Source organism: Falco punctatus, assembly GCF_963210335.1.
Source record: "Falco punctatus genome assembly, chromosome: 1".
NCBI classification, from domain to species: domain Eukaryota; kingdom Metazoa; phylum Chordata; class Aves; order Falconiformes; family Falconidae; genus Falco; species Falco punctatus.
Genome location: NC_137580.1, coordinates 13,055,036 through 13,079,805, shown reverse-complemented (window position 1 = coordinate 13,079,805; position 24,770 = coordinate 13,055,036). Strand labels below are relative to the sequence as shown.

The 24,770-nt window shown below is 38.8% G+C and overlaps 1 protein-coding gene across 2 annotated transcripts in view; it reads left to right on the top strand.

Moving 5' to 3' along the window:
- The window catches only part of INPP4B (inositol polyphosphate-4-phosphatase type II B), a 356,888-nt gene that overhangs the window by 4,478 nt on the left and 327,640 nt on the right, over positions 1–24,770 (top strand). The window lies entirely within an intron of this gene.

Below are 24,770 nucleotides of genomic sequence, written 5' to 3'. Positions count from 1 at the left end.
TATCCTGAGTACAGTAGTAAAGTCAGTCTGGGCTAAGTCTGTCAGGGGAGCATTTTCTCTTAAACTTACCATATATATATGACTAAACCACTTTCACTTGTATTAATTTCTTTAATTTTGTTAGCTGTACACTTGTCAGTAAGAGTTTCTTCTTGCTGCAAACCCACTGATTTGGCAAATAGAGTGAAATTTCTTAATACGAGGCACTAAAAAGACTCTGGTTTTTATTGTAAGAGGTGGATGTGTAATGGACAATTAGGAAGGAGAAAGTCTTGTGGGAAATAAGCTTTTATTGTATTTTAACAGTTTTTCATATACCATCAGGTTTTTGTATTGTTTGTTTATTTATAAACTATGATTTCAGCTTGTTATAGCAATGGTAGTAAGATGCACTGAACCAAGGGTGCATATTTCTGTTACAAAAATGACTCAAACATGAAAATGGGTATAAAATTCTAGGCGCTAAGTGTGACTTGGTATCTTGTGTATTTACTGCTGTGCATTTAAGCATTAAGCAGAGTGCATTAACGCTGTGCTATTGTATGGTGTTTCTATTGCAACAGTGACATCACTGCTCTGCCTGGATTTTGTTTGCTTTGTGTATGCGTAAATGTATAAAGAAAACAGGTATCAGTAGAACTGAGTTTTATGGGGTGAAATTCCTTTCTCTGCTCTAGTGATGTAATTTTGGAATAAATTTCTTTAATGGGTTATTCCAGTTTATACTGTGAATGAGAACAGAATTTGGTATGTAGAGTAGGAGATACTGCATTTGACATTCAGAATAATGTCAGTCTGCTATTTTTATAGTTATAAAAATATACTTTCAATTGATGAGAAGATGTTTAGTTTTTCAAATCAGTTAGCTGAAAGTTGGAGTGTGTATGTAAAGTGCCTTTTTGCTTTAGCCAAGTAAGTGTGTGGGCTGGGTATGTTTCCTTGCATGCCCCCGCCTCCCAAAGGCAGCTATAAAGCTACACTATATCTGGAATTTCTGCGTTTCTGTCTGTCATGACACAGAATTCGTGTGGCTTTTGTAGAATGGCCACGTGGCATAGCCTTTCTGTGTTAGCTGGAAATGATAAAGATGGCAATGTTGCCTCTGTGGGGCAAGCTGATCATAAAGCAAACTTCCCTGCAGTCCTGCGTTAACAGCTCTTTCCGAAGCAGCAGTGTGATCAGGCTCATCAGGTGGTGATCCAGTGATTAAGGCTTGGAATAAAGACAGATGATGTAAATGATGAAGAAGCACCTAGTTTAAAAAAAAATAACCAACAAACATTGAAATAAGTGTTCTCAGTTTAGACCTGCTGTTTGAGAAATACTGTTTAATTTGTTCTGTAGTTTCTATACAAGCACAGACGCTTAACCTTCACTAATTGAGTTTTCACTTGGTTAATCTGCATTAAACGCTTTTCCAAATGAATCATATTTGATGACTGTTTAGCCACCGAGTTAAAAAATATATGTATATCATTCTTAATTTTATTTCTAGGATTATTAATTATTTTTTTTTTTTTGCTTTCCTAGTGTTGGTGTCAGATAGCTTTAAGTTCTAGTATTTTGTTTCAGCTGGCTGGCACAGTCATTTCCTTCTAGGAATTGATAGTTTCCAGGTAATATAAACAAAACCAGTGGTTGCTGTTTTTAGGGAAGCAGTCTCGGGTCTCGGTACCTCAGGTGCTGATAGTCGGAAGCTTGGCATGTGTGAATACAGCCTACACTAGATGGCAGTGTGAAATATGAAGAAGCCTTTAAGACATTTGGAATTCTTAACAAACCCAGTAGAAGCTGCCACACTTACGGCTCGGTTCAAAGAGAGGCATATTTTTACTGCATGTACTCCTGTTATATATGAGGTCACTTATTTTTCTATTGGTTTAAATTTGTCTTGAATTTATCTTGTTTGAGTAAGAGAATTTATGTTTGGGCAGCTACTATAAGGTAGCTGGCATACTGTAAATTCAGTCTACAGTTTAATCTTGGTTAGCTGGCTTGTGTTTGTAGTTACCTATTGGTTAGGAAAACCATATGTATTTTTAAAAATATTACTCAAGATGTGTATTTTAAAACTGTGGGACAAAAGCTATCAGCTGATAATGAGTGAGACTTCGTATTTTATAACTGTATTATGGCCATTTATAATTTACCTAGATGATCTGGTATGTGTATGTTGTTGGGTTTTGATTTTTTTTTTTTTAAATAAAATAAATTAAATTGTACGTAATCTCCAGGGAAAATTGTGTGAAGTGATATATATAAAACCAGTTTGTGCGATGTTAGTCTTTTTAAAAATGGTACGATGTATAAGTCTCAAAAAGCCTAAATGCATTTCAACAGTATTCAAGTATTGCAAAGGGGCTTTATTGACAATAGGAGTTGTTTGTGAGCAAGTACATCCTTTGTTGGTATACCTTGGAGTGCTTTCAGAAATTTCCCTCACTAGTGTCTGATTATACAAAAATTCTGATCAAGGTGGAGAAAATAACATCTACAAGAAACCTTTAAATCAGTTTCTGTACTATCAAGATGTGATAGCCTCAAGATAGATTTCCCTGCTAAAGCATAAAAAGTGAGCGGGATTAGAGGACCCAGCCTATAAAGATTGTGTGCATTGTTGTTGAACTGCTTCATTATATATTTGCAAGTGAAATTAGAAAGCAGTTTGATGTAACACTGTGAAAGCTTTACGTTTTTATAAAATTGGATTTTCTTCCTCTGACAAAAATTAAAAGCCTGGTCACAATACTTCTTTGGAACTGCGTATTGGAAAAAGTAAAGCTATCTACATGCTGGGATTATGAAATGTACTCAGGCTGTCAAAAATGTACATGTAAATGTAGTACTTTGCACTAAAGTTGATCAGTAATCAATCTGGTGGTAAATTAAGAAGACTATACATGCTTAAGATACAAGTCATGACATGCTGAGTGTGTTTGAGAAAAGAATATTGTACAAAACACCAGTTTCTGATAATGACTCCTTTTAAGTAGAAGATAGAAAAGTACTATAAAACAGGAGTATTTAATGAGGAAAAAGCAGTTCTCTTTTCTTAGCTTTTCTGCCACTATAGTGCTTTTAACAGAAAAAAACCTGTTAGGTACCATTGATACTGTAATATCAGTATTTTGAAAATCATCTGAAAGACGTAGCAGCAGAAAACATAGATGTTCCAGTAAATCTATGGTTTGAGACTTATTGCACAGTGTGTATGTGAGTCTGAGGGACACAGTAAGTAGCGTTCCTCTACATTTATGTAGTCTTTTGAAAATTCAGCTTTAACTTTTTTCATTCATAGATTGCAGCATGGGAAACCTTGTGTAAATTCTCCTTGGCAGCTTGGAATCTTAGTTGTTTCTTGAACTCCAAGTGTAAATTGAGATACCACGCCTCAGTTAAGATCGTTTTTGTTTGGCATTCACAGATAAGTTTTTGTTTGTTTTGTTTTGATGGGTTGTCTTAATTGAATGGCAGACTGTGGTAACCTTGCACAAAAGAAAAAGCATGTTAAACATCAGTTTATTTCAAAAAAAGGTTGTGGATGCCCATATTGATGTGAATAGGAGTTGTCCTACAATTTGTAGATGAAGACCAATCTAAAGATGCATAGGAACCTGAACAGTGACAAAAGCATACTGTGACAGTCACTGACTGACTCGGGGTGAAAGGAATACAGACACTGAAGTGAGATTAAATGGCAGTTTATTTTAGGCCTGTATGGAAAGTATTCCAGAAATAAACTCTGTGATTTGGTGTCCAGCGCTCTCACTTCCAACCACGATCAGGGGGAAACAGAAAAGTTCCTTCAGAACATGAGGGAGTATTTCTTCACCGTGAGGGTGGCAGAGCACTGGGGCAGGCTGCCCAGAGGGGCTGGGGGGTCTCCTTCTCTGGAGACACTCAGAACCCGCCTGGACGTGATCCTGTGCAGCCCGCTCTGGGTGACCCTGCTTTGGCAGGGGTTGGGCTGGGAGGTCTCCAGAGGTGCCACCCAACCCCAAACATTCTGTGGTTCTGTGAAATCCCTTTGTCTGGTTTGGTATTGCATTTCATAAAGGCTGAGGAGGCTTGATCTGTGCAAGTGTGATGGTGTCAGTCCTATTCTCCCCTCCCTCCTCAGCCTGGAGGTTTTTCACCCAGTTTCCTGATATTTTTGTTCTGGACAAGCACTTGGTTATTGTTTGAGGTTCACTGACTTGTTCTTTAAAATATTACTCCTGAAAATAGGTCTTGTGGCTGTCTTAAGTGTTTGGGGTGCTACTGAGTGTATCATGCCCAAGGCATGCTGTGTGATGAAAGATGCATTGGACTACCAAAGTAACCCTGTAAACTTACTGTTCTTGGTAGTATGGTATCACATGAAAGGTAAAAACTATTTATTCTAATTTTTTTTGCGTGTGTAGGAGAGAATTCCTGTTTCTGTAATGGTTCACTGATGGTTCAGCTGCCAGTTGCAGATACAGCTTTCTTGTCTGTTACGTGGGCATGGGTGCAAGTTGGAGGAATTATTGATGCTGATCTTGGCAACAAGGTGATGAGTCCCAGATTAAGGAACGCAAGCAGACCCTCTGAAGCTCCTGGGAACAAATCACTTCTTACATAAGCAGTGGGGTCAAAGGGAAGGTGACCCATCTGGAGTCATCTGCTTATTCTTCTAGTACAGCCAAACCTTGCAGTCTTCTTCCAGGTGGTCACATTTGTTGGCTATCATTTTCAAATAAATCTGATGTTCCACTAAGAAACATGCTACAGTTGTTTCCATGTTACTGTGAGAAGATAAATTCATAACAATTATTTAAAATACCTAATTCGGCACTTGCTCAACTTGTTGAACAGCTTGCTAATGAGGTGTCCTAGAGTTATCTATAAATATTTATTAAGATTTCTATCAACAAGAGAATATGGAAAAAATGTATTCTTTTTTCAAAAGAAAAATTGTGGTTATTCATTTTTTCTGTGCTGAAACTACCTTAACAGTCAATTTTGGTATGTTACTATAGAATGACAGGCTTGGGCATTTTGCCTGAAGCAGCAATCAGAGGTGTGTGGCTAGTCTTCTTGCAAACACAAAAACAATTAATAGCTTTGTTTTCATGAACTGTTCCAGTTCAGGGAAGAAACAAAAGCAGAACACCCCAAAACATAAGTGCCTCCTGCCTATCTTAGACAAAATACTGATGAAGATATAGCCCACGTCTGTAGTCATTTGTATTCTTGTCAGATACTTCCTAAGTTCTGAAAAACATCAGCTTTGAGAATCTATTTTTGTGTTCTGAAAGAGCAGTGTCTCCCACTGTAGTTTGAAGGTTAAGGTAGAAATATTTTCATGAAAATTGAATTATGAAGTGCAAGAATACTGAAAACATAGCAAAAGATGTATTTTTAAGCAATTTTAAAAGACAGTACTGGCCCATCAGTTATAACCCTAGCTTTTCATTTCTGTATTTGGAGCAGTGTTGCAGCTTTACATCCACATGATTTGTTAGTTCTGCTGTAGTAAATAATTCAAAAGAGCCTTTGTTATATAGTCAGCAATGTCGCACCTCTCTCATCTCCCCAAAGTGATGGGAGCAGGTTCTGACCCCATTTGAAGTGCTGTAGGCTTACTGAAGCTCAAGGAAGCACTCTGGAAGATCTTGGCTTTTGGTTTTTGTGTTCTAAAAAAAATTCCTTAGCTTAAATTACAAAGTAAATTTAAAAACAATATTAGTAGTCTAGCCCTTCTTGTGTTGATTCTGGAAATGCACAGAAGGGACAGGATTGTCAGAGAGATGCAAAAGTGCTGGTTATCTTGAAAGGCAGTATAGGTCCCATCTTGAAAACGCTCATTGGGCTGAGGCTCAGACTCTCATTTCAGACAAATGTACTCATACCTTGAACAGGCAAGGTAAGATGTGCCTCTGTTAGAGTGATGGTGAGAAACTGAAGGAGAACTAGTGTCTGCGGAGCAGGGAACTTCTGGGGAGTCATAAAAACATCAGGAATAGTAGAAATTACCTTATCAGATGAGAAATGGAAGAATATGTCATGAACAGTCTCAGCGTTGCAGCTTTCCTGAATCTTTAACAATGATGTTAAGTCATTGTGTGCTTGGCTACTTTCCATCTTACTTTAGTGGTTGTGTTGTCCCTCTTTATGTTTCGAGAACATCTGTGTATATGAGGAGATGATGAGCCGGCTGCCTCCTTAATGCTCACATGTGAGACTGATTCCCTTTATGAGGCAGGAACGTGACGAGGTGCATTTGGGTCACAGAGAGCATCAGAATCTTTGGTGCCTTTAATTTGGATTTGTGAGCATCTTGGTGAAACATTTTTGGTTCTTTTTACTATTTGTATTAGCCACGATAGTGTGCTCTGTTCTTTGTCTTTTGTGTTGTTCATATAACACAAAGCACAGAAATCAGACTTTTCTATTTCTTTGTTTCCTTTTTCTTTTGGCTGCCTGGTGTGATGTCCTGGCCTTGCGAGGTCACTAATACTTCGTTTCTAGGCATCTTGTGGTAAGCTTCAGATCTAGACATCCTATAGTAAGCTTTTACCATCCAGAGGTACCTTGTCAAGCTTGAGAAAAGTGGGCCAATGTGAACCTCATGGACTTCAAAAGGACCAAGTGCGAGGTCCTGCACCCGAGTCAGGGCAGTCACCAACGTCAGTACAGACTGAGTGATGAATGGATTGAGAGCAGACCTGCTGAGAAGGACTTGGGGATACTGGTGGGTGAAAAATCAGAAATGAGCTGGGAATGTGTGCTTGCAGCCCAGACAGCAGATTGTATTCTGATCCGCATAAAAAGAAGCATGGCCAGCAGGGCAAGGGAGGTGATTCTCTCCCTCTACTCCACTCTACTCTACTCTTGTGAGACCCTACCTGGAGTACTGCATCCAGCTCTGGAGTCCTCAACACAGGAAAGACATGGGCCTGTTTGAGTAGGTCCAGAGAAGGGCCACAGAAATTATCAAGGGGCTGGAACATCTCTCCTCTAAAGAAAGGCTGAGATAGTTCAGCATAGAAGGCTCCAGGGAGACCTTACTGCAACCTTTCACCACGTGGAAGAAGGGGGCTTGTAACAAAGATGGAGAACAACTTTTTACTAGGGCCTGTAGTGACAGGACAAGGGGTAATGGTTTTAACCTGAAAGAGGGTGGATTTAGATTGGACATAAAGAAGACATTGTTTACAATGAGGGTGGTGAGACACTAGAACAGGTTGTCCAGGGAAGTTGTGTGCATGCCCCATCATTGGAAGTGTTCGAGGTCAGGTTGGACAGGACTTTGAGCAACCTGATCTAGTGAAAGATGTCCCTGCTCATGACAGGGGGTTTGGAACTAAATGATCTTTAAAGATCCCTTTCAACCCAAACCATTTGGTAATTCGATGATCAGGGTTTGCCTTTCAAACTGTCCCATAGCTTTAGTCTTAATACTTATTCGGGAGGTAAAAAGATTTGCATTTGTTTTAATCTGTTCATAATATCAAGTTTAGTTTGTTTCAATCCTTAACAAATTTATATGCAGAACTACTGTTGGCCGTACTGACCTTGAACTGAAGTAAATTCTAGTCTCACATACTCTTAAGCACTCATTTTTTCGTTCTTTAATGAAAGATGCATATATTTTTTGGCACCTAATGAGAAGTGTTCAGTATGCCTGTGTTGATTAGTAAAGAAAACTTGTAAAGTCTCTCACATACTACAGTTAATTTATCCTCTTAGTACAGTCAGCGATACTGGTTTTTGCTCTTTTCATATGTGGTTATCTTTGAGGTTGTTCTGTTTATGTCCAAATAGTGTTGTTCCCGTTCTAGTCCAGTGAAGGATATTCATAGCTTTCAGACCTAGTTCTTGTCATACCCAGACTACTAACAGAATCAGACGGTGTAAGCCAGGACCCAGCACTAAGGTGAGGTGCATGTAACTTGCCATACTCTTCTCAGTAGAATTTTCTGCATCTGACAGATGATGCAATCAAATGAGTAAACAAAATTTGGATCTTGTCATATCTGTAGGTAGTAGGTGTCTGTATAAGTCATGGACTGCAGCGGCTCAGGTAACTGAAAATAAATGAAATAATTTATACTCTATTTAAAATAAACACTGCCTTAGTCCATCACTTAAAAGTCATCCTATGTGAAAAAGGGTACACAAAGTGTATGTAAGTTTATGAGATTAAGCAGAGAAAGCCAGAAGGATAACTCTCGTTTGATATGCCACACACACAAAAAAGAAATGCTTTAAAAGAATTACCAGGCAAGGAGGAGATAATTAAACCATCAAACACAAGGAATTTCGCGGCCATTGCGGGTAAACAACTCTGGCTGCTCCAGGCAAGGGACCAACTTAATTAAAAAAAAAAATCATCTAATTTAGTTAACCCATTTATTAAAGAAATATGTTGGAAAACCATTAGTCTTTCTGCAGACATTAACACTTTGTAAGTGCAACATTTTAGAAAGGGAACTTTCTAAAATTTCTTTGGCATTACTTTAAAAACATACAGATGGTGCGGTGTGCAAAAGCTGTTTGGTTTTGTGTTTGTTTTAATCCTGACTACCTGATACTTCATTTCTTTCTTGTCATCATAAAATACATGTTTTTCCTTTTATAAATAAGAGGAAAGCTGAGATCTGTAGAAGGAATTGCATTTTATTCTGTTTATTGGAAGATCCTTAGGGCAGTGAGGAGGGTGCACAGCAAGCTTACTACCCTGGAGTTCAGGAGAACACACTTTGGCCTCTTCGGGGATCTGCTTGGTAGAGCACCATGGGGTAGAGCCCTGGAGGGATGAAGGGCCCAAGAAAGCTGGTTAATATTCAAGGATGACCTCCTCCAAGAGAGGGAAATCAGGCAAAAGTGCCAGGAGGCCTGCTGGATGAACAAGGAACTCCTGGACAAAGTCAAACACAAAAAAGAAGCCTACAGAGGGGGGAAGCAAGGATGGGTAGCCTGTGAGAAATGCAAAGAAATTGTCCGAGTAGCCAGGGATCAGTTAGGAAAGCTAAAGCCCTGATAGAATTAAATCTGGCCAGAGACATCAAGGGCAACAAGAAAAGCCACTATAGGTATTTCGGTGATAAAAGGAAGACCAGGGAAAACATGAGCCTTCTCTGGAAGAAAATGGAAGACTGATTACCTGGGATATGGAGAAGGCTGAGGTACTTAATGACTCTGTCACCTCGGTCATCACCAGCAAGGGGTCAAGCCACACTGCCCAAGTTGTAGAAGGCAAAGGGAGGAACTGGGAGAACAAAAAACTGTCTGCTGAAGGAGAAGATCAGGTTTGAGATCATATAAGGAACCTGAAGGTGCACAAGCCTAGGGGGACCTTCTGAGATGCATCCGCAAGTCCTGAGGCAACTGGCAGATGCAGTTGCTAAGCCACTTTCCATCATGTTTGGGAAGTCACGGCAGTCACATGAAGTACCCACTGACTGGAAAAGGGGAAACGTAACCCCCATTTTGAAATACTGAAATAAGGAAGACCTGGGGAATCACAGGCCAGTCAGTCTCACCTCTGTGCCCAGCAAGATCATGGAGCAGATTCTCCTGGAAACTATGCTAAGGCACATGGAAAATGAGGTGATTGGTGACAGCCAACATGGCTTCACTAAGGGCAAATTGTGCCTGACAAATTTGATGGCCTTCTATGAAAGGGTTACAGCAAGGGTGGATGAGGGAAGAGCAACTGTAGTCATGTACCTGGACTTGTGCCGGGTATTTGACACTGACCTGCACGACATCGTTGTCTCTAAACTGGAGAGACATGGATTTGATGGATGGGCCACTTGGTGGATAAGGAATTGGCTGCATGGTCGCAGTCAAAGAGTTGTGGTCAATGGCTCGATGTCTAAGTGGATACCAGTGACAAGTGGTATTCCTCAGGGGTTTGTACTGGGACTGGTTCTCTTTAGCATCTTTGTTGGTGACATAGACATTGGGATTGAGTGCACGCTTAGCGAGTTTGCTGATGACACCAAGCTGTGCGGTGTGGTCAAGATGCTGGAGGAAAGGGTTGCCATCCAGGAGGGACCTTGAGTGGCACAAATACAGGTGGGGCAGAGAATAGATTGAGAGCCACCCTGAGGAGAAGGACTTGCAGGTGTTGGTTGATGAGAAGCTCAACACAACCCAGCAATGTGTGTTTGCAGCCCAGAAAGCCAACTGTACCCAGGGCTGCATCAAAAGAAGCGTGGCCAGCGGGTCCAGGGAGGTGATTCTCCCCCTCTACTCTGCTTTCTTAAGACCCCACCTGGAGTCCCGTGTTCAGCTTTGCGGCCCCCAGCATAAGAAGGACATGGTCATGTTGGAGTGAGTCCAGAGGAGGGCCATGGAGATGGGTCAGAGGGTTGGAGCACTTCTCCTGTGAAGACAGGCTGAGAAAGTTAGGGTCGTTCAGCCTGGAGAAGGGAAGGCTACAGGGACACCATATAGCAGCCTTCCAGTACCTAAAGGGGCCTACAGGAAAGCTGGGGAAGGGCTTTCTACAAGGGCATATATTGGCAGGACAAGGGGCAATGCCTTAAAACTGAAAGAGGGTAGATTTAGATTAGATATTAGGAAGAAATTCCTCACTATGAGGGTGGCGAGACACTGTCCCAGGTTGCCCAGAGCAGCTGTGGGTGCCCCATCCCTGTCAGTGCTCAAGGCCAGGCTGGATGGGGCTGGGAGCAACCTGGGCTGGTGGGAGGTGTCCCTGCCCAAACCGTTCTTTGATTCTATAAATACCTTATGACCTTTCTATTAGTGTTTACTGTGTACTCCGCTGCTATAAAGCTACCTTATAATTGTCCTTGATGATACATTAGCTAATTAAAGTTTGTTTTCTCTCACTTCTACCAATGAGTCTGATAAGGCTTTTTCTTTGAGAAAGAAGTATTTTCTCTCATTTATGGGTAATGGTAATTTTAATGCGATATTGACTATTAGAAAATAGGCTCAGGTATTTAAAAATTAAGGGAAAAAACCAAACCCAACACAAACTCTTTAGTATTAATTTCTTTATCTAGTTATGACAGCCAGTGGAGATTTTTTGATTGTTTTTTAATTGGGCTAGGAAGGAATGAATAGTAAACCAGCCAACATACAGTCTGGAAAAGTATTTTTAAAAAAGCGTTGGTCCATAGTAAAGATACGAAGACCTTTACAATTGACAGAGTAAAGGCAAATAGACATTTGAGACTCACTAGGTTAACTTATACTAGCATGCTGGAGAAAAAATCCCAAATCACACGGACAATGCGCTGTTGTTCAAGAAGCATTACGTAAGCTACAGCACTATGATGGAGTAAGGGATGAATTTATACAACTGTGAAGCTGAGAATTTTGTAGCTTGAAGAAGCCCTGGTTTGTATTGCATGTGATCTGGAATGAATAGCTAGTCAATATTGAACAATGTGAGAAGGAAAAGACCAATGTTTTTTTGAAGGGGGGGAACGTAGAGAGTTTTTTTAATCTACAATACAAAAATCTGAGAATATATTTTGCCACGTTTCCTCTTGGTTATTGTGTTTCACCAAAGGTGAAAGTATTACAAAATTAGTGGGAATCCGTTCTTTTTCTGCTAACTCCTGTAGTATCCAATCTCCTCACAACTCCACTGGGAATAGCTTTAATCAGCAGACAAATGAACCCGGAGAACATTACTATGATTTTTATTCCACCATTTATCCAGGGATTTGCCTAGAGGATTCAGTATGGCCAGTTAATTATCTGTCATCCCTGTCCCTACCAGTCTGCATGTCATCACTGGATAAAATAATACTATATGTGGTTGGGGTATTAGTATCAAACCAGACATCCTCCTCCTGTAATTTACTATTCAAAATAAATAAGGCTGAGGAATAAGAAGTGAGTGGATGAGAACATCAGTTGGGAAATTTGCTGCTTATATGTTTTTTTAAGGGCAAGAAAGATGATCAGGGAGAAGAGGCAGATGAGATCTTGAAGCTCTGTATACAGAGGATAGTATCGGTAGGTATGATCCTAGGTCCAGGACTTCAGTGTTTTCAAAATACTCAAAGAAATTAATAGAGAAAATATTAATTTTTTTTTGTCTGCCCAATCATCACTCTTCTCCGAGTAGCTGGAGCAGTACATCATTTGTACAATCAAGTGAGCACTATTTGCAGGTTATGCAGTTGACAGTGGTGTGGATGCTGTCTTGGCCTGCAAGCCTTGTCTTGTCTGTTATTGCACCATTGTGGCTGCAATAACCATTGCCAGCTGAACATACTCATTAGCACATGGGAAGTGTATGGAAACGGTAATGGCTGGGTTGCCCAGGGAAGCAACTCAATTGCTGATGTGTTTGTGTGAGCTTGAGGCTGGACTGTAACTAGAGCTGCCAAATCTGAAACTTTAAAATCACCGTTAACCTGAAAATTCAGAATGAATCAACGTAATGCTTTTAGCCTTCAGTTTGAAAGAACGTTTTTACTTGTACTTGGTTTCCTAAATCGTTACAGAATATGTGATGTGGTATTTGCAAATAGCAGCAATACTTCATAAATTACTGGCATTTTTACTGGTCTGTGTAGATTTATTGGTCACTGACTGTTTTACTGTAGTTGGGGAAGAAGCTAGAACTGAGTGCTTATGTTTGAATGAACATATATAAAGGTCAGTGCCAGAAGAGCAGCAAGGGAGAAAACAGGCGTACCAGAGGTGCCTGTGAAACCAAAAGGAAGAAATCTGCATTCTCCTAAGAAGCTTCTGCTCTTGTGCTTACAGTAATTTAACAGTATACAACAAGTTTTCCTGTTGTATCTAGTTGTACTACTACCCTGTGCCTCTCTGACATAACACTGGAAGTGTTTTGGGTCGGAGCATGTGCATATGTCTCTCTTCTAGCTCAGTGGGGCAGTGATTCTTGACAATGTCAACTAGATTCAACTTCAAATTCACATTATTCCAGGGCATAGTTATCTAACACATTTTTTTTTTCAAGTAGTTTTCTGATCTTACTTTTAGTTGTAGATTTAATATTTAAAACGTGAGGATTCCTAATGTTAAGAGTAATATTAAGGAAAATTAATGTTTAATTCAGTGTCATAAGAAATAGCTTACAGTCATTTTTGCAGATGAGATAAGATCTCTCTCATAGTTCCTTTGGAATTTTGGTGCTTATTAATCACCCTTTGCTTAAGGGATAAGGCATAAAATCTTCCTTTGTATGTGTCTGCCAGAAGTTAGATTACATTGGATCTAAATAAACATCATGTTGGAATGAATAGAGATGAAGATCCATATTTGTAGATTTATAAATTACCTTAATCCTGAAAACCAAAGCTGAAATTTCTCATCTGTGTCAGCACTACAGTAGACTCTGTGGATTGACATAGTTCACACTTCTGTGCTGGTACTTGATATTTTACTGCTCTATTCTTCATTCACAGAAGTGTGTAAGTAGAAGTAGGACATAGTGGAAAAGTTGTATCTTTAGATGTATGCTTGTAAGAAATTAAATCTGCAGGGCAGTTTGCTGGTCATAGTTGATGACTTAACTGGAACAGAAGGTTCAGATCAGACCAAGGAATTAACCTCAATTACTCTTCTGTTTTAAATCTGCATCCGTATTCAAAACAGAATACATTGGTGCATTTATTAGAAGCCTTGCTGTGAGTTATGGTTTGAATATCTTTTTTTTTAAGATTTTTTTGCGAGATTTCTTCTGGTTCCCCTGTGCCTCCACCCCTGACACGCAGGGGCACTTTTGTTTGTGTGCCTAGCTGCTTACCAGCCCAGTTTGCTATTCTTTGGCTTAGTTGTAGTACACTATCATTAATAATTATTTAATGATCTGATTAGAACTATATATTGCCATATGCTGAGGTGATACGTTCAACATTTCTTCTCTTTGTGTCTTAAAAGTGGTAGTGTTCTGTCTTAATCTAGAATGTAATGGTGTTCTTCACACTGAATGCAAGGAGGTGTAATTCTTTTCAATACAAAAGTATAGAGTGGCTGGCTAGAGGATAGTTTAGGATTTTTTTTTTTTTTGTGGAATACGTAAACTTATTTAAGAGCATTTTAGACTTGTAGAGAGTTTATGCCTCTATGGAAAAAAATACCATGTTTATCTGGGAAAGATTTGGAGAGAGATTTTTTTCTGGAGAAAGGTTCTGTTGGAAATGGTGGAAATCTAGCTTTGTGAGAAGAAAGATTAGGTAGTTCCTTTAATGAGAGCCAGGGATGATTGAGGCAGGGGGTAGTTATGAAGGATCAGGATGAGAATATTTTAGTAAGGATGGAAAGGACTAGCACTGGTAGTCTGAAGAGCTGGAGGTGAAGTGACAGTTCTTTTGTTCATTTTGCTGTCTCTGTTGGTTTCTTCCTCTTTTTTTTGAGGCTGTTTTCCTGAAATCCTATTAATTCAGCGATGAGAGAAATATGATGAGAATTTGAAGTGTGTTTGTGTGTTTTAGACTAAGGAAATCAAATCAAAAGTAACAAAGTTTATCTAAACTATCTCTTCATGTGTCTTGTCTCCTGGTTTTGGTGGTGAAAGCAGGCCAGCTGCTAATAAGTTGATTGCACAAGATTTTTGACAGTTTGAGAAACTCTTAGACCAGAAAAATGACAGAAAAGCTGCGAGAACAAGGGAAAAAAAAATTTCTATTTTTACCCTACTTTTTGCCTTTGTTTTTCTTTGTAGAACTGAAGGGCTGCTACTTTGAGGCCATGACAAATAGCTGTTGTCTGTTTTTTAAAAGAAAAGCCCAAACAAAACCCTTTCTCAATTGCATGTCAAAAGTAGTCCTATGTAGACAGGGCATTCAAATATTAAATGCTTTAAAATTTTTATATAGGTTATCAATAAGATGCAGTTTATTTTGGATAGTTACAAGTAAATTGCCTTGTTATTAACAAAAATCTTGTGCAAGCCATAATAAAAATGGTAATTAAAATAAATCAGGCACCCTTTTCAATTGAAGAGAATGGGGAAATTTTTTGATCCAACACAGGATTGAAATTAAGTAATACTTATTAAGCAACCTGAATCCGTAAAACTAAGACTTATTTCTTGTCCTACTGGGACAGGATGAGTGGTTGCAAGGCATTTGGATATTAGTAACGTTTAGTGGTATATAATTTGTTAGATGTAGAGAAAGCGTTAATCTAAGAACTGATGAAAATTTGATTGTCAGAGACTATCAGAAGACTTGGAAGTGTATGTTGTAGATAGTGACTACCATTAGATTATCTTTTATTTCATGCTTAACTTGTGCTTTTTTTGCTAAAGCCGGTATTTTCTTAAATGAAGGTGTGTTGCTTTCTTTTCCCCCAATCTAGGTGGACTGTACTAGAAGGCAGACCATACTGGATCCACCTAGTCTGGGGCCATGCCATGAGAAGGTGATAACAAGTTCTTGTTTGTAATAGTTGATCTTCTTTTGTCACTTCTTGCCACTGACAGAAAAAGAAAGGCAGAAGAGCATGCAAAGCCTTTCCAGGAAGTATTGAGTTCCACCATATGAAATAAGAGCAATAAGTGTATTCTGTGATCGGTGGATTCAGGACAGCGGTGTATTTGTTCTTGAATGCTGTAACTAAAATGCATGATTTACTAACAAAAAAAAAATTGTATCAGGTGCAGTGCTGAGTTGGAATCTGTATGTATCTTCCAGCAACAGCTGATGAACTGGTGCTCTTCACTCCTTAAAGCACAGTTTAGCAGATCCAATAAAGGAAGGGGGCAGAATTGGTACTATGGCATTGTGTGCTGTAATGACATAAAATGAGGCAAACTATACTTTTCTGGGCCAACGATCTAGGGGTCAAAACTTCCTGTTGTATTTTTTCTAACTGCTTCTTATTGTGGTTGTCTTCCTTTAATTCTAATATGCAAAGTACCAGTCAAATCTATTAATTGTTTTATCAGCATCCATGGAAATGAAAAATGAGAGACAATGCAGCTGTCAGTGGGAGCTGTGCTCATTTAATGACTGTAAAATTTGACCTCAAGCTAGGCTTCCTTTTATTTCCTTTCCTATGGATAAGGGATTTGAATGAAGCATTTTGGTATGATAGCATTTCAAAATTTTGACATATATTTAAATAGATATGGACTGTGTGCTTGAATCTGTACTTAGCCTTTCACTTAACCTGAAGACTTAGAAATGCAAACAAAATAAATGAACAAAGCATTCAGTAAAATCATCTTGAGTGATGCCTGCCATGTAAGAAAAACAGCAAACTGACTGCCAGACAGTATTAGACCTAAAGGAGACAACCTCAGCTCTGGCCAGGTATGGCAAAAATTGTAGTACAATATGCTTACTGCAAAGTAGGTATTAGAAGGTAAGGTATCCTTTCTGAATTTTAAATGCTCTGGTTTAGAGTAAATAGACTTCATAAATGCTGGTAATATGTCTTAAGACAAATGAAGTGTCCTAGAACAATGTCCCCCCCTCTGATAAATGCTAGCTGGTGACACAGCTGTCTTCTGTGACAAGTCGGTTTGGCACTGCTGCAGGCAGAGCAGCGTTACTGAGAAACCTGGTGTGTTTTGTCTTCAGCGCTCTTTTTCTGTTAACTAAATAGATGTCCTAGCACTGATCATCATCTCCAGAGTGCAAGATCTGAAGTACGGTACTGGATTTTGGGACAGTAGAAGATTAGATTATTACATTTCTCTCTTCAGGCTTAATTGGGATTGCTCTAATTTATGTCAGTTTCGAGCTGATGCCTCACAGTCTCAGTGCTGTCAGATTAGTCCAAGCATAAGGTGCTTTGGGTAAATTGCTTCTCTCAGGCTCAGATTGGCTTCCAGCACCTCTCTCCCTGGGGTGAAGGGGGATGTAGGACCATTTTGTTGCTGAGAAGATAAGGGTTTAGTTTACTACCAGCCACATTATGGCTTCTTTTAAGGATTAGCTCAGAACAGAGAAGTGAAATATTTAATTTAGCTACTATTCCTCTCTTTTCCTCTTCTCTTCAAAATGCTTCCAAGCACTGTGCAACCAGATATTTGAACTATACGTTGGTAGATGTCAGTTTTCCTGTTGCTAGATTTTTATTACTTTATTTATCTTTACTATGTTGGGGTGAAAAGCAGCAGCCATTTAACAGAACTAAGTAGCCACCATTAAGGACAAAGGGAGGAAGAACAGTATCTGTCTGAAGCCACATAGGAAATTCTAGGCATTTGTCTTGGAGTTAGATTTTTGCCCAGGATGTCATAATTAATGCCCTTAAAGAGAGGCAAGTCTTCATTTCTTAGCCTCTTAACACCAGCTGTCATGCATATGTTCATCCCAGCCTCAGAGGGTGCTGTGCCACTGTGAAACTATCAGTTTTTCACCTTTTCTTTTGAACTGTAGGTACCCAGAACCCTTTCTTTCTTGCCACAGTGATGAGTCCATGAAAGCTCTTAGACAGCTTACATTGTCTGTATGTATTATTGATGGCCTTACTGCTAAGAATACTTACTGCACAATTCAATACACTCACCAGATTCCGCTGCAGCAGTGGAAGGATACTTAACTCACAATTTTAGTTTTAATTATTTTTTCAATATAAGTGAAATTGTAGCTCACCTCAGTATGAATGTTCTATTGAGAACGTTAAATTAACTAAGAAATGTTCTAAAAATTAAACTTCCACTTTTTCTTTAGGTGGAATCTTTTAATAAAACTTGATTGAGTCTCCGGTGTGTTTTTGTGTTCTCTATCAATAATACTTAGATAGAAGCTTTTTGTTTTCTGAAGAAAATTTGAGCAAGTTGATCAGTTGTTGCTTTCTGCTCCATTATCCATTCAGCTCAGTTTGATTTGTGTTGGTAGCAGCAGTGAAATGTAAGGAGCAGGAAAATAAATTGCTGGTTCTGCATGTCTCCTGACCAGAAGCATTTGTTAGTTAGCTATTCTGTTCTTATCCTTCCAGTCAGGGCCGTCTGTACAGAAATGAATTTCTTCATCAAAGTGAGAGAACATGCCACTTATAGTGCCATTTTCATTCTGGAAATGGAAAATTACTTTTCCTCTGGAAGGCACGAGCATTCAGACACATCTAATGTCTTTGCAGCTCTTTAGGATAATGAATAAATCAGGCTGTCAGGCCTCTAATCTCTGTCCAAGACCTCTGTGGTTCTTCCAAGGCTCAACGTGTAGAACCAGAATTTTGTCCCTTTGAAATCAAAGTCCTGTGAGTAAGCAGAGGTCACTGTTTCACAATTCATACAGTATGTCATCAACCTTTCTAATAAGTCTGAAACATTTGCTCCACAAATATACCATGCATTGGCTGATGAGGTTTTTTTTCTTTCTTTTCCTAGTTAACTAAAATGTGTGTGGTGGAGAACTGTGGTGTAAGAGAATGAAAAGTGAACTGAAGTTGTACAGTCATTGATTAAGTGATCAGTCATTGAAAGGCAAAGCATTTGCAGGATCACAGCACTAACGTCCATCTAGCTGTGATTTCCAGTGTCTCTTTTATCTACCAAGGTCTTGAGGAGCTTGATATAGAGCTACCTTGTAAACACCTCTGCTGAGGAATCATTTGTTTTATTGCCAACAGGAGGACACCAGTCTATAGTTAGTCATGTCTAGTCTGTAATCAGACTCAATGGGGCAGATTAGGTACTCTTGTGAAAGAGAACATGACTGGAGAAGATTGGCAGGAGAAAACACAGATGCTGAAGCAGCTGGACTTAAATAATCAGTACTCCAGGTGGTCAGAGAGATTTGTTTGTTTCTGAATGCTTTGCTTAAACTTTAGGCTAAGAAATAAAACTGTGCCATCCTCTAGACGTAGCACTGAGTACTTTCATATTTTAGGAAATTGTTTATTTGCATACATTTATCTGCTTATGTGATTTTTTTTTTTTATTTGCTTAATGGTGGTTGTCAGCTTTGCTATTACAAAGAATTAATCCCATCAGGTGTGGCCTTGCAAGTATGGAAAACCATAAACTTCAAGGATTATGATTCATCCATGTTTAAAAGGAACATTCAGGCATTAAAACCAAGTTTTATTATTGAACATCCTGAGATCCTGCCCTCAGGCTTAGCACAGGGGAATGGGAAATAAGAGTAGAAAGCAGATGATGAGCCCTGCTGTGTCTTGATGAAGGGGCTGAGGAAGTGACTGTCCTGGCTGATTTGTTGTGGTGTTAGTGCAAATGATGTTCTGGCTTTTCAGCTGTTGCTGGTCTCAGCCAGATGTTTGTGTTGATACCAGTGCTCATTTGTGTTAAATAGCAAATGTTGAGGATCAGCAAATCTTTATTTTTGTCCTCCTTGCTGTGGGGGTGGTACCTTCTGCAAGTATGGACGAGTGGTAACTAGGAGTACTACCATTTAACAATTACTGCTGAATTCAACAAAGCCTGTTTGAGAAGGAGAGAGTAAGCTTTGCAGAAAATAAAAGTTCAGGGAAGGGGGGCAAAAAGCAGAAACAATCAACACTAGTTTCTTGAAGTCAGTGTCTTGACACACTAAGCTCAGGTAAGGTAGTTGAGTGTCATTGTTTTTTCTTTAAAAGTAATTCTTGATTGCTATGTATCGAGTCACAGTGCTCTCTTTCTTTCTATGCTCAGGCTGCTCCTGGCTTGTAAAGGGGAACCTTTGAGAGGTATCTAAAAGCTGTCTCACCTTACGGAACAATCATCACTGGCGTATAAACTTTGTTATGTACCAGCCCAAAGAGAACTGTGACAAATATGTGCTGTCTGTGATAACAGCGTGGTCTCCTATTGCATGAAAAACCTGCTGGTTTAGTTGAAGCTAGCTCTAAAAAGACTGCTAATAGTGTTAGTGTTAATTCTTCATCAATACAAATCCTTTGAAAGTAACTGTAGGTGTCCATTGCAGTGTCATACTAAATTTATTTGTTAGATGTTTCTGGTCGCACAGTGCCTGGCAGCTTTGTGTTTCCTCTGTGCCTTTTCCTTTTCTTTTCTTTTTTTTACTCCACACAAAAAGCCCAACAACAATAAAACCCATGATATGATTTTGGTCCTATCTGCATCTACAGGGATCTGCTGTAAAGGAAATCTTGAGCTATCTATACCTTACTTGTTGATAAGTCTCGTAGGAATGTACGGGTTTGTACTTAGTATATTTGTAAATAACTCCTCCATTATCTCCATCCTTTTATTTTTCCTAGGAGCTCTTTGGTTTTGTGTCCCTATGAGAGCACTGAATTAATCTTTCCATATCTATTTTATTTTGGCACTAGCTTGTCTTTTTCTTCTTCAACTGCAGAACTTGATGCCTTAGTGTTTCTTCTCCTCTGAGGATATACTATTCTCTTATTCTCTATAGGCTGTGGTAAAAATTGCTGTAATACATACAAAAACTGCTAAAGTGATTAGGAAGTCTTGAGGTTTTACCAGTAATCCTCATTAGTTTCCATTTAAGGATACACATCTAGACTTCACACTTTCTTCCTTTGGCACAAGGGCCATTTGCAGTTGAATAGGTTGTTCAGTGTTGGTTTGGGGTTTTTTTTTTTTGGTTTTTTTTTTGTTTTAAATTTATAAAAGTCATAATAAACAAGTTTTACAAAGGTACAAGTTCATTCCTATTGTGTCTGAAAAAAATGCAGATGCAATCAGGCGTACTGAGAGTTACCTGCTGTCTAATCTCTGGCTTAATCCAGAATGATTTTTCAGTCATTCATCTAATATTACCCTATCAGTGAGTTGGTCTCTTAATCCCAGATGGATTAATTTAGGTATCACATGTCTTTATATATCCCCCTAATCCTTTATATGATCAATCCTACTTTAGGTTTTCAGTAAATCATTTTTCCTTTAACTCCATCAATTCATACTTGCAGCTTCTTTACTGGCTGTCATTTGACTGTGTTGTACCTGCCCCAGTGAACTAGATCTGAGTATGTAACGGTTCTGGTTAGAGAACTAGTAGCAGTTTAAGTAGAATGTCTGGGTGGAACTTCATTATTTTTATTGGTTTTGTGAAATACATACTGCCAAGTTTGTATTCTAATCTAGTTGCAGCTTTGGGAAGACTTTGGGAAGAAAAAAAAGGTGATTGAATATTGAGGGGAAAAAAATATGGAATTAATAGTAAAGAAAAGGTAGTCAAAGACAGACCAGAAGTTAGCTGAGCTGTACATTATGAACGTAGCCAGTGTGTGGGACACTAAGCTGCATTTAAAATGATGCTTAAAATTACAAGAAGCAAGGTTGCTAGTACAGAGTTAAGTGTGTGCGTGTGTGTGTGATGTGGTAAGCCTAACCAAGCTCTGCCATGTGCTGAAAAATAATTTGGAAGCCAAATGTAAATTACTTACAGGAGAATTATTATTTTAGCTTCTAAATAAGTCGAGTGTGCGTTAAAGCAGCATTTCTTGTTTTACTAGACTTGTCTGATTATATGTTACTGGCCAGTTATTCAGACTTCGGCAGGGTGAAGTACCTGTGGCTTATGTTGGGCCTGAAACTAAATACCGGCTAGAAAAGTGACGCTGAGTAGACAAGAGAAGGGGTTAGGTTAGTGTTTGCAGTAGGGCCAGACTTCCTTCAAGGAGGGAGTTGATGCCCAGGGAGAATTTCTGTTCTGCCCTTTCAGAAGCTGTGTTCCCTCTGGTGTTTGTAGCAGTTACTTCGTTTCTGTATTGCTGAGGAGTGGTGACAGAGTTGCATTGCAAATTAATGAAGATGACTGGCTTTTGTTTTTCTTTTTGTAAAATAGGTGAGATTCTTTCTGTGAAGAAACTGATAGCTCTTAGATGCTATGGAGGTAATGGAAACTGTCATTTTTAGTACTTGAAAAGATGCAATTGTAACTTTGGTTTTAAGGTTTTAAGCTTCAGGGATACAGTCTGGATCCAGAGAGCAGGCTCAGTGTTTTAAATAACCTGGCTCAAAGCTTTTTGATAAAGGTATCTGCATACATTTGGCTTTCCAGCAGGAATATGGGGCTTTACCTGGGGGAATGCTAAAGTAACAGAGTGTCCCTAAACTTTGGATTCAGTACCCAAATAGATTTGGTATTGAATCCATGCAGTGTTTTGGTAGTGTTCCTGTCTGTATCTTCTGTGTATATAAAGCCAAGTGCTGGCAAAACCAAACTTGTACTGTTATGGTTATATGCAACCTCTTCTTTACTGGCCCTCCCCCATTTTTTTTAAAAATCATATGGTAGTAGAAAGCAGTATACCAGCTACTCCACTGTCTGTTCTTCTATGGTGCTAATACATTAAGGAGTTTAAGGGAAAAAGATTCCAAGGAATGATACACTTTTTCTTTAAAAGTCATATAATGTTATTACAAACCGTGTTACTGAGATTGAAGGCCATGTGAAATGAACAAAAATGTTAATATTTACTTCAGGTATGTTTGAATTATACTTGTTCTTGCTAATGAAAACATGAAGACCAAATATCTTCAGAAAATACCTGATAGAAAGGTTTCTGTTCTTTTGAAAGATGAAAGTAATATTTCATATATTACTTTCATAATTTCATATCTTTCAAAATTCAAAATTAGTTTTCCATCATAATTTTCTGGATTTTAAGCAAAGCAGCTTGTAAATAGTATAATAACAAAGAAGTTTTAGTATTACATGGGCTGGTTAGAAATCTATTTTAAGGTTCCAGAACAGAGTTGTTGTATTAACTTTTTATTTCTATGCCATAAGAAACTGCTTCTTGTCTTTGCTGCTTATATTCTGTGCATTCTTTCATTTCACATTCTCTCTTAGCAACTAGAGCTTGTTTTTCTATCAATATCTTCTAGTGACAGAGATAGTTCTGTCTATTGTTTCTTATTCTAAATTACGTCTGACTTTGTTTTTCATGTGGGGAGCATGGACGTACAGATTTGTGGCTGCTGTTTTCACGCTTTGTCATGATTTTCTTTATTGTTGCTTAAGAAAAGTGACAACCCACCATTTGAGATTCAGCACTTTCTTACTATGTACCTCTGTCCTTTGTAGATCTGTAAGTTAAAACTGCATTGTTTTGCTGTGAATATAAAACTAAACTGTCTCATATTTTTCAGTGACTGAAGCACATTTCCAGTTTGAAAGTTTTCTAGCTTCAGTTTCTAGTAGGACACTTAGTTTTTTGGTATCTAAAGGAGTATGTTTAGTGGCTTCTAAAAAGAAAGAGTATTTAGAAACAAACCTGCTCTGTATTTTCCTGTGAGACTTCCCCGCCCCCTTATTAATGGTTAGAAAATGAGTTACTGGAAGCTCCAGGTAACCCATGTGGATTACCGTGTGGTAAAGGTAATAATCTATTTTACTTTGAGGGGTGGGGGGTGGGAGGGGAAAGGAAGGCGAAAGAACTGTTAAGTTGCAATAAGCCTCTTTTCCAAGCCTGATAAACTGTTTTGTTTAATGTGCTGCTTCGTCATGAGTAGACCAAAAGCATACTGGCTGGAGGTCATGCAAGACTTTGACATATTGGAGGAATGGAAAGATGCTTACGAATGTGCTGGACAAAATGGTAAATCCAGTTCAATATAACATATCTATTCGGTATACCGGTGGAAGCTTGTGGCTCTAAAAATCAAGATAGAAGATAAATCTGACTAATGAAGGGTAATTAGAGATATATGTTTGTGACTATGCAGACAGTAGAAATATTGAAGGTCTCTTTTTGGAAGACTCCAGTGGGCTGGAGAAACCCCATGGCCACATGGAGGCTCACTTGGCACTGAACAGAATTCTGCCAGGCATTGGAAGACAGAGATGCGGCAGGATAATAAAGTCATGGATTACTGAAGACCTGGTCCTACAGAAAGGATTTAGAAACTTTGGCCATTTAAAATTCATCTGCTGGAAGAGAGGTCTTTTTTAAAACACGAGCTCAAACTGTAATCCCCAGAGAAACAGCTTGCTGGCATCGAGAACTTGCCACTGCTGAAGAAGAACTTCAAACTGAGAAATGTGATAGATTTGCATAATGCCTATGATTTGTTTTTTCTTTAAAGTATACATGAAAAGAGGTAGGAAGCCCAGGATAGCACAGCAGATTAAGCAGAATAACTATACGGAACAGTGGAAAATTATTAGAATAGAAGTTAAGTGCAATCAACACTTCTGAGAACTGTAGTCAGATACTAGTGGTTATGACTATACCAGCTTTGAATGCAGTTAAGGTGGTATTAGCTGAAGTGCAAACAAGGCTGAAACACTTCTGTGCAAATACCAGGAACCTGGGGTATAAAACAGAGTTATTTGAGTTGCAGAATATTAAACTGGGTATCACAGCCATAAGATAGTAGCATAGCGGTCATGACAGAACATGAATATTGAAGGACCTTTTCGGGAAAGCTAGAAATAGGAGTCATTGAATAGGAGTATAATGCATGAGGTGTTGCTCTAATAGTTTAGAGACAATATAAGTGAAACAGAAGCCACTTAGATTGGTGTCATCTTAGAGAAAGGTGGTGAGAGACTCTACAGGGGTGTTGGTAGATTTCTGAAGTAGATGCAGCGCTGGATCTGGAAATAAGTAATTGCAATGGTATAAAGATTTAAATTACTGGACACATTGTGAGAGGCTACCTTCATGCATGTCAGCTGGAGGACCAGTGTTTCTGATCATGGTAGGTGGGGCCAAGATGTCATGGTTGAGAGGTCTAACAATTATCAAATTTGAAAATAAATCATGGGGCCAGGAACAGGTGAAGTTGGTTTTGAGTACTGTACTTTTAATTAGGACTTTGTGTATCTTGAGTATTTCTGTATTTCTGGTCCTGTATGTATTCCTGAGAGATGGATTCAAGGGAAGCATCACGAGGACTGGAAAGCGTTCCCTACAGGGGAAGTATTTAAAAATCCCAACGCAACAATAAT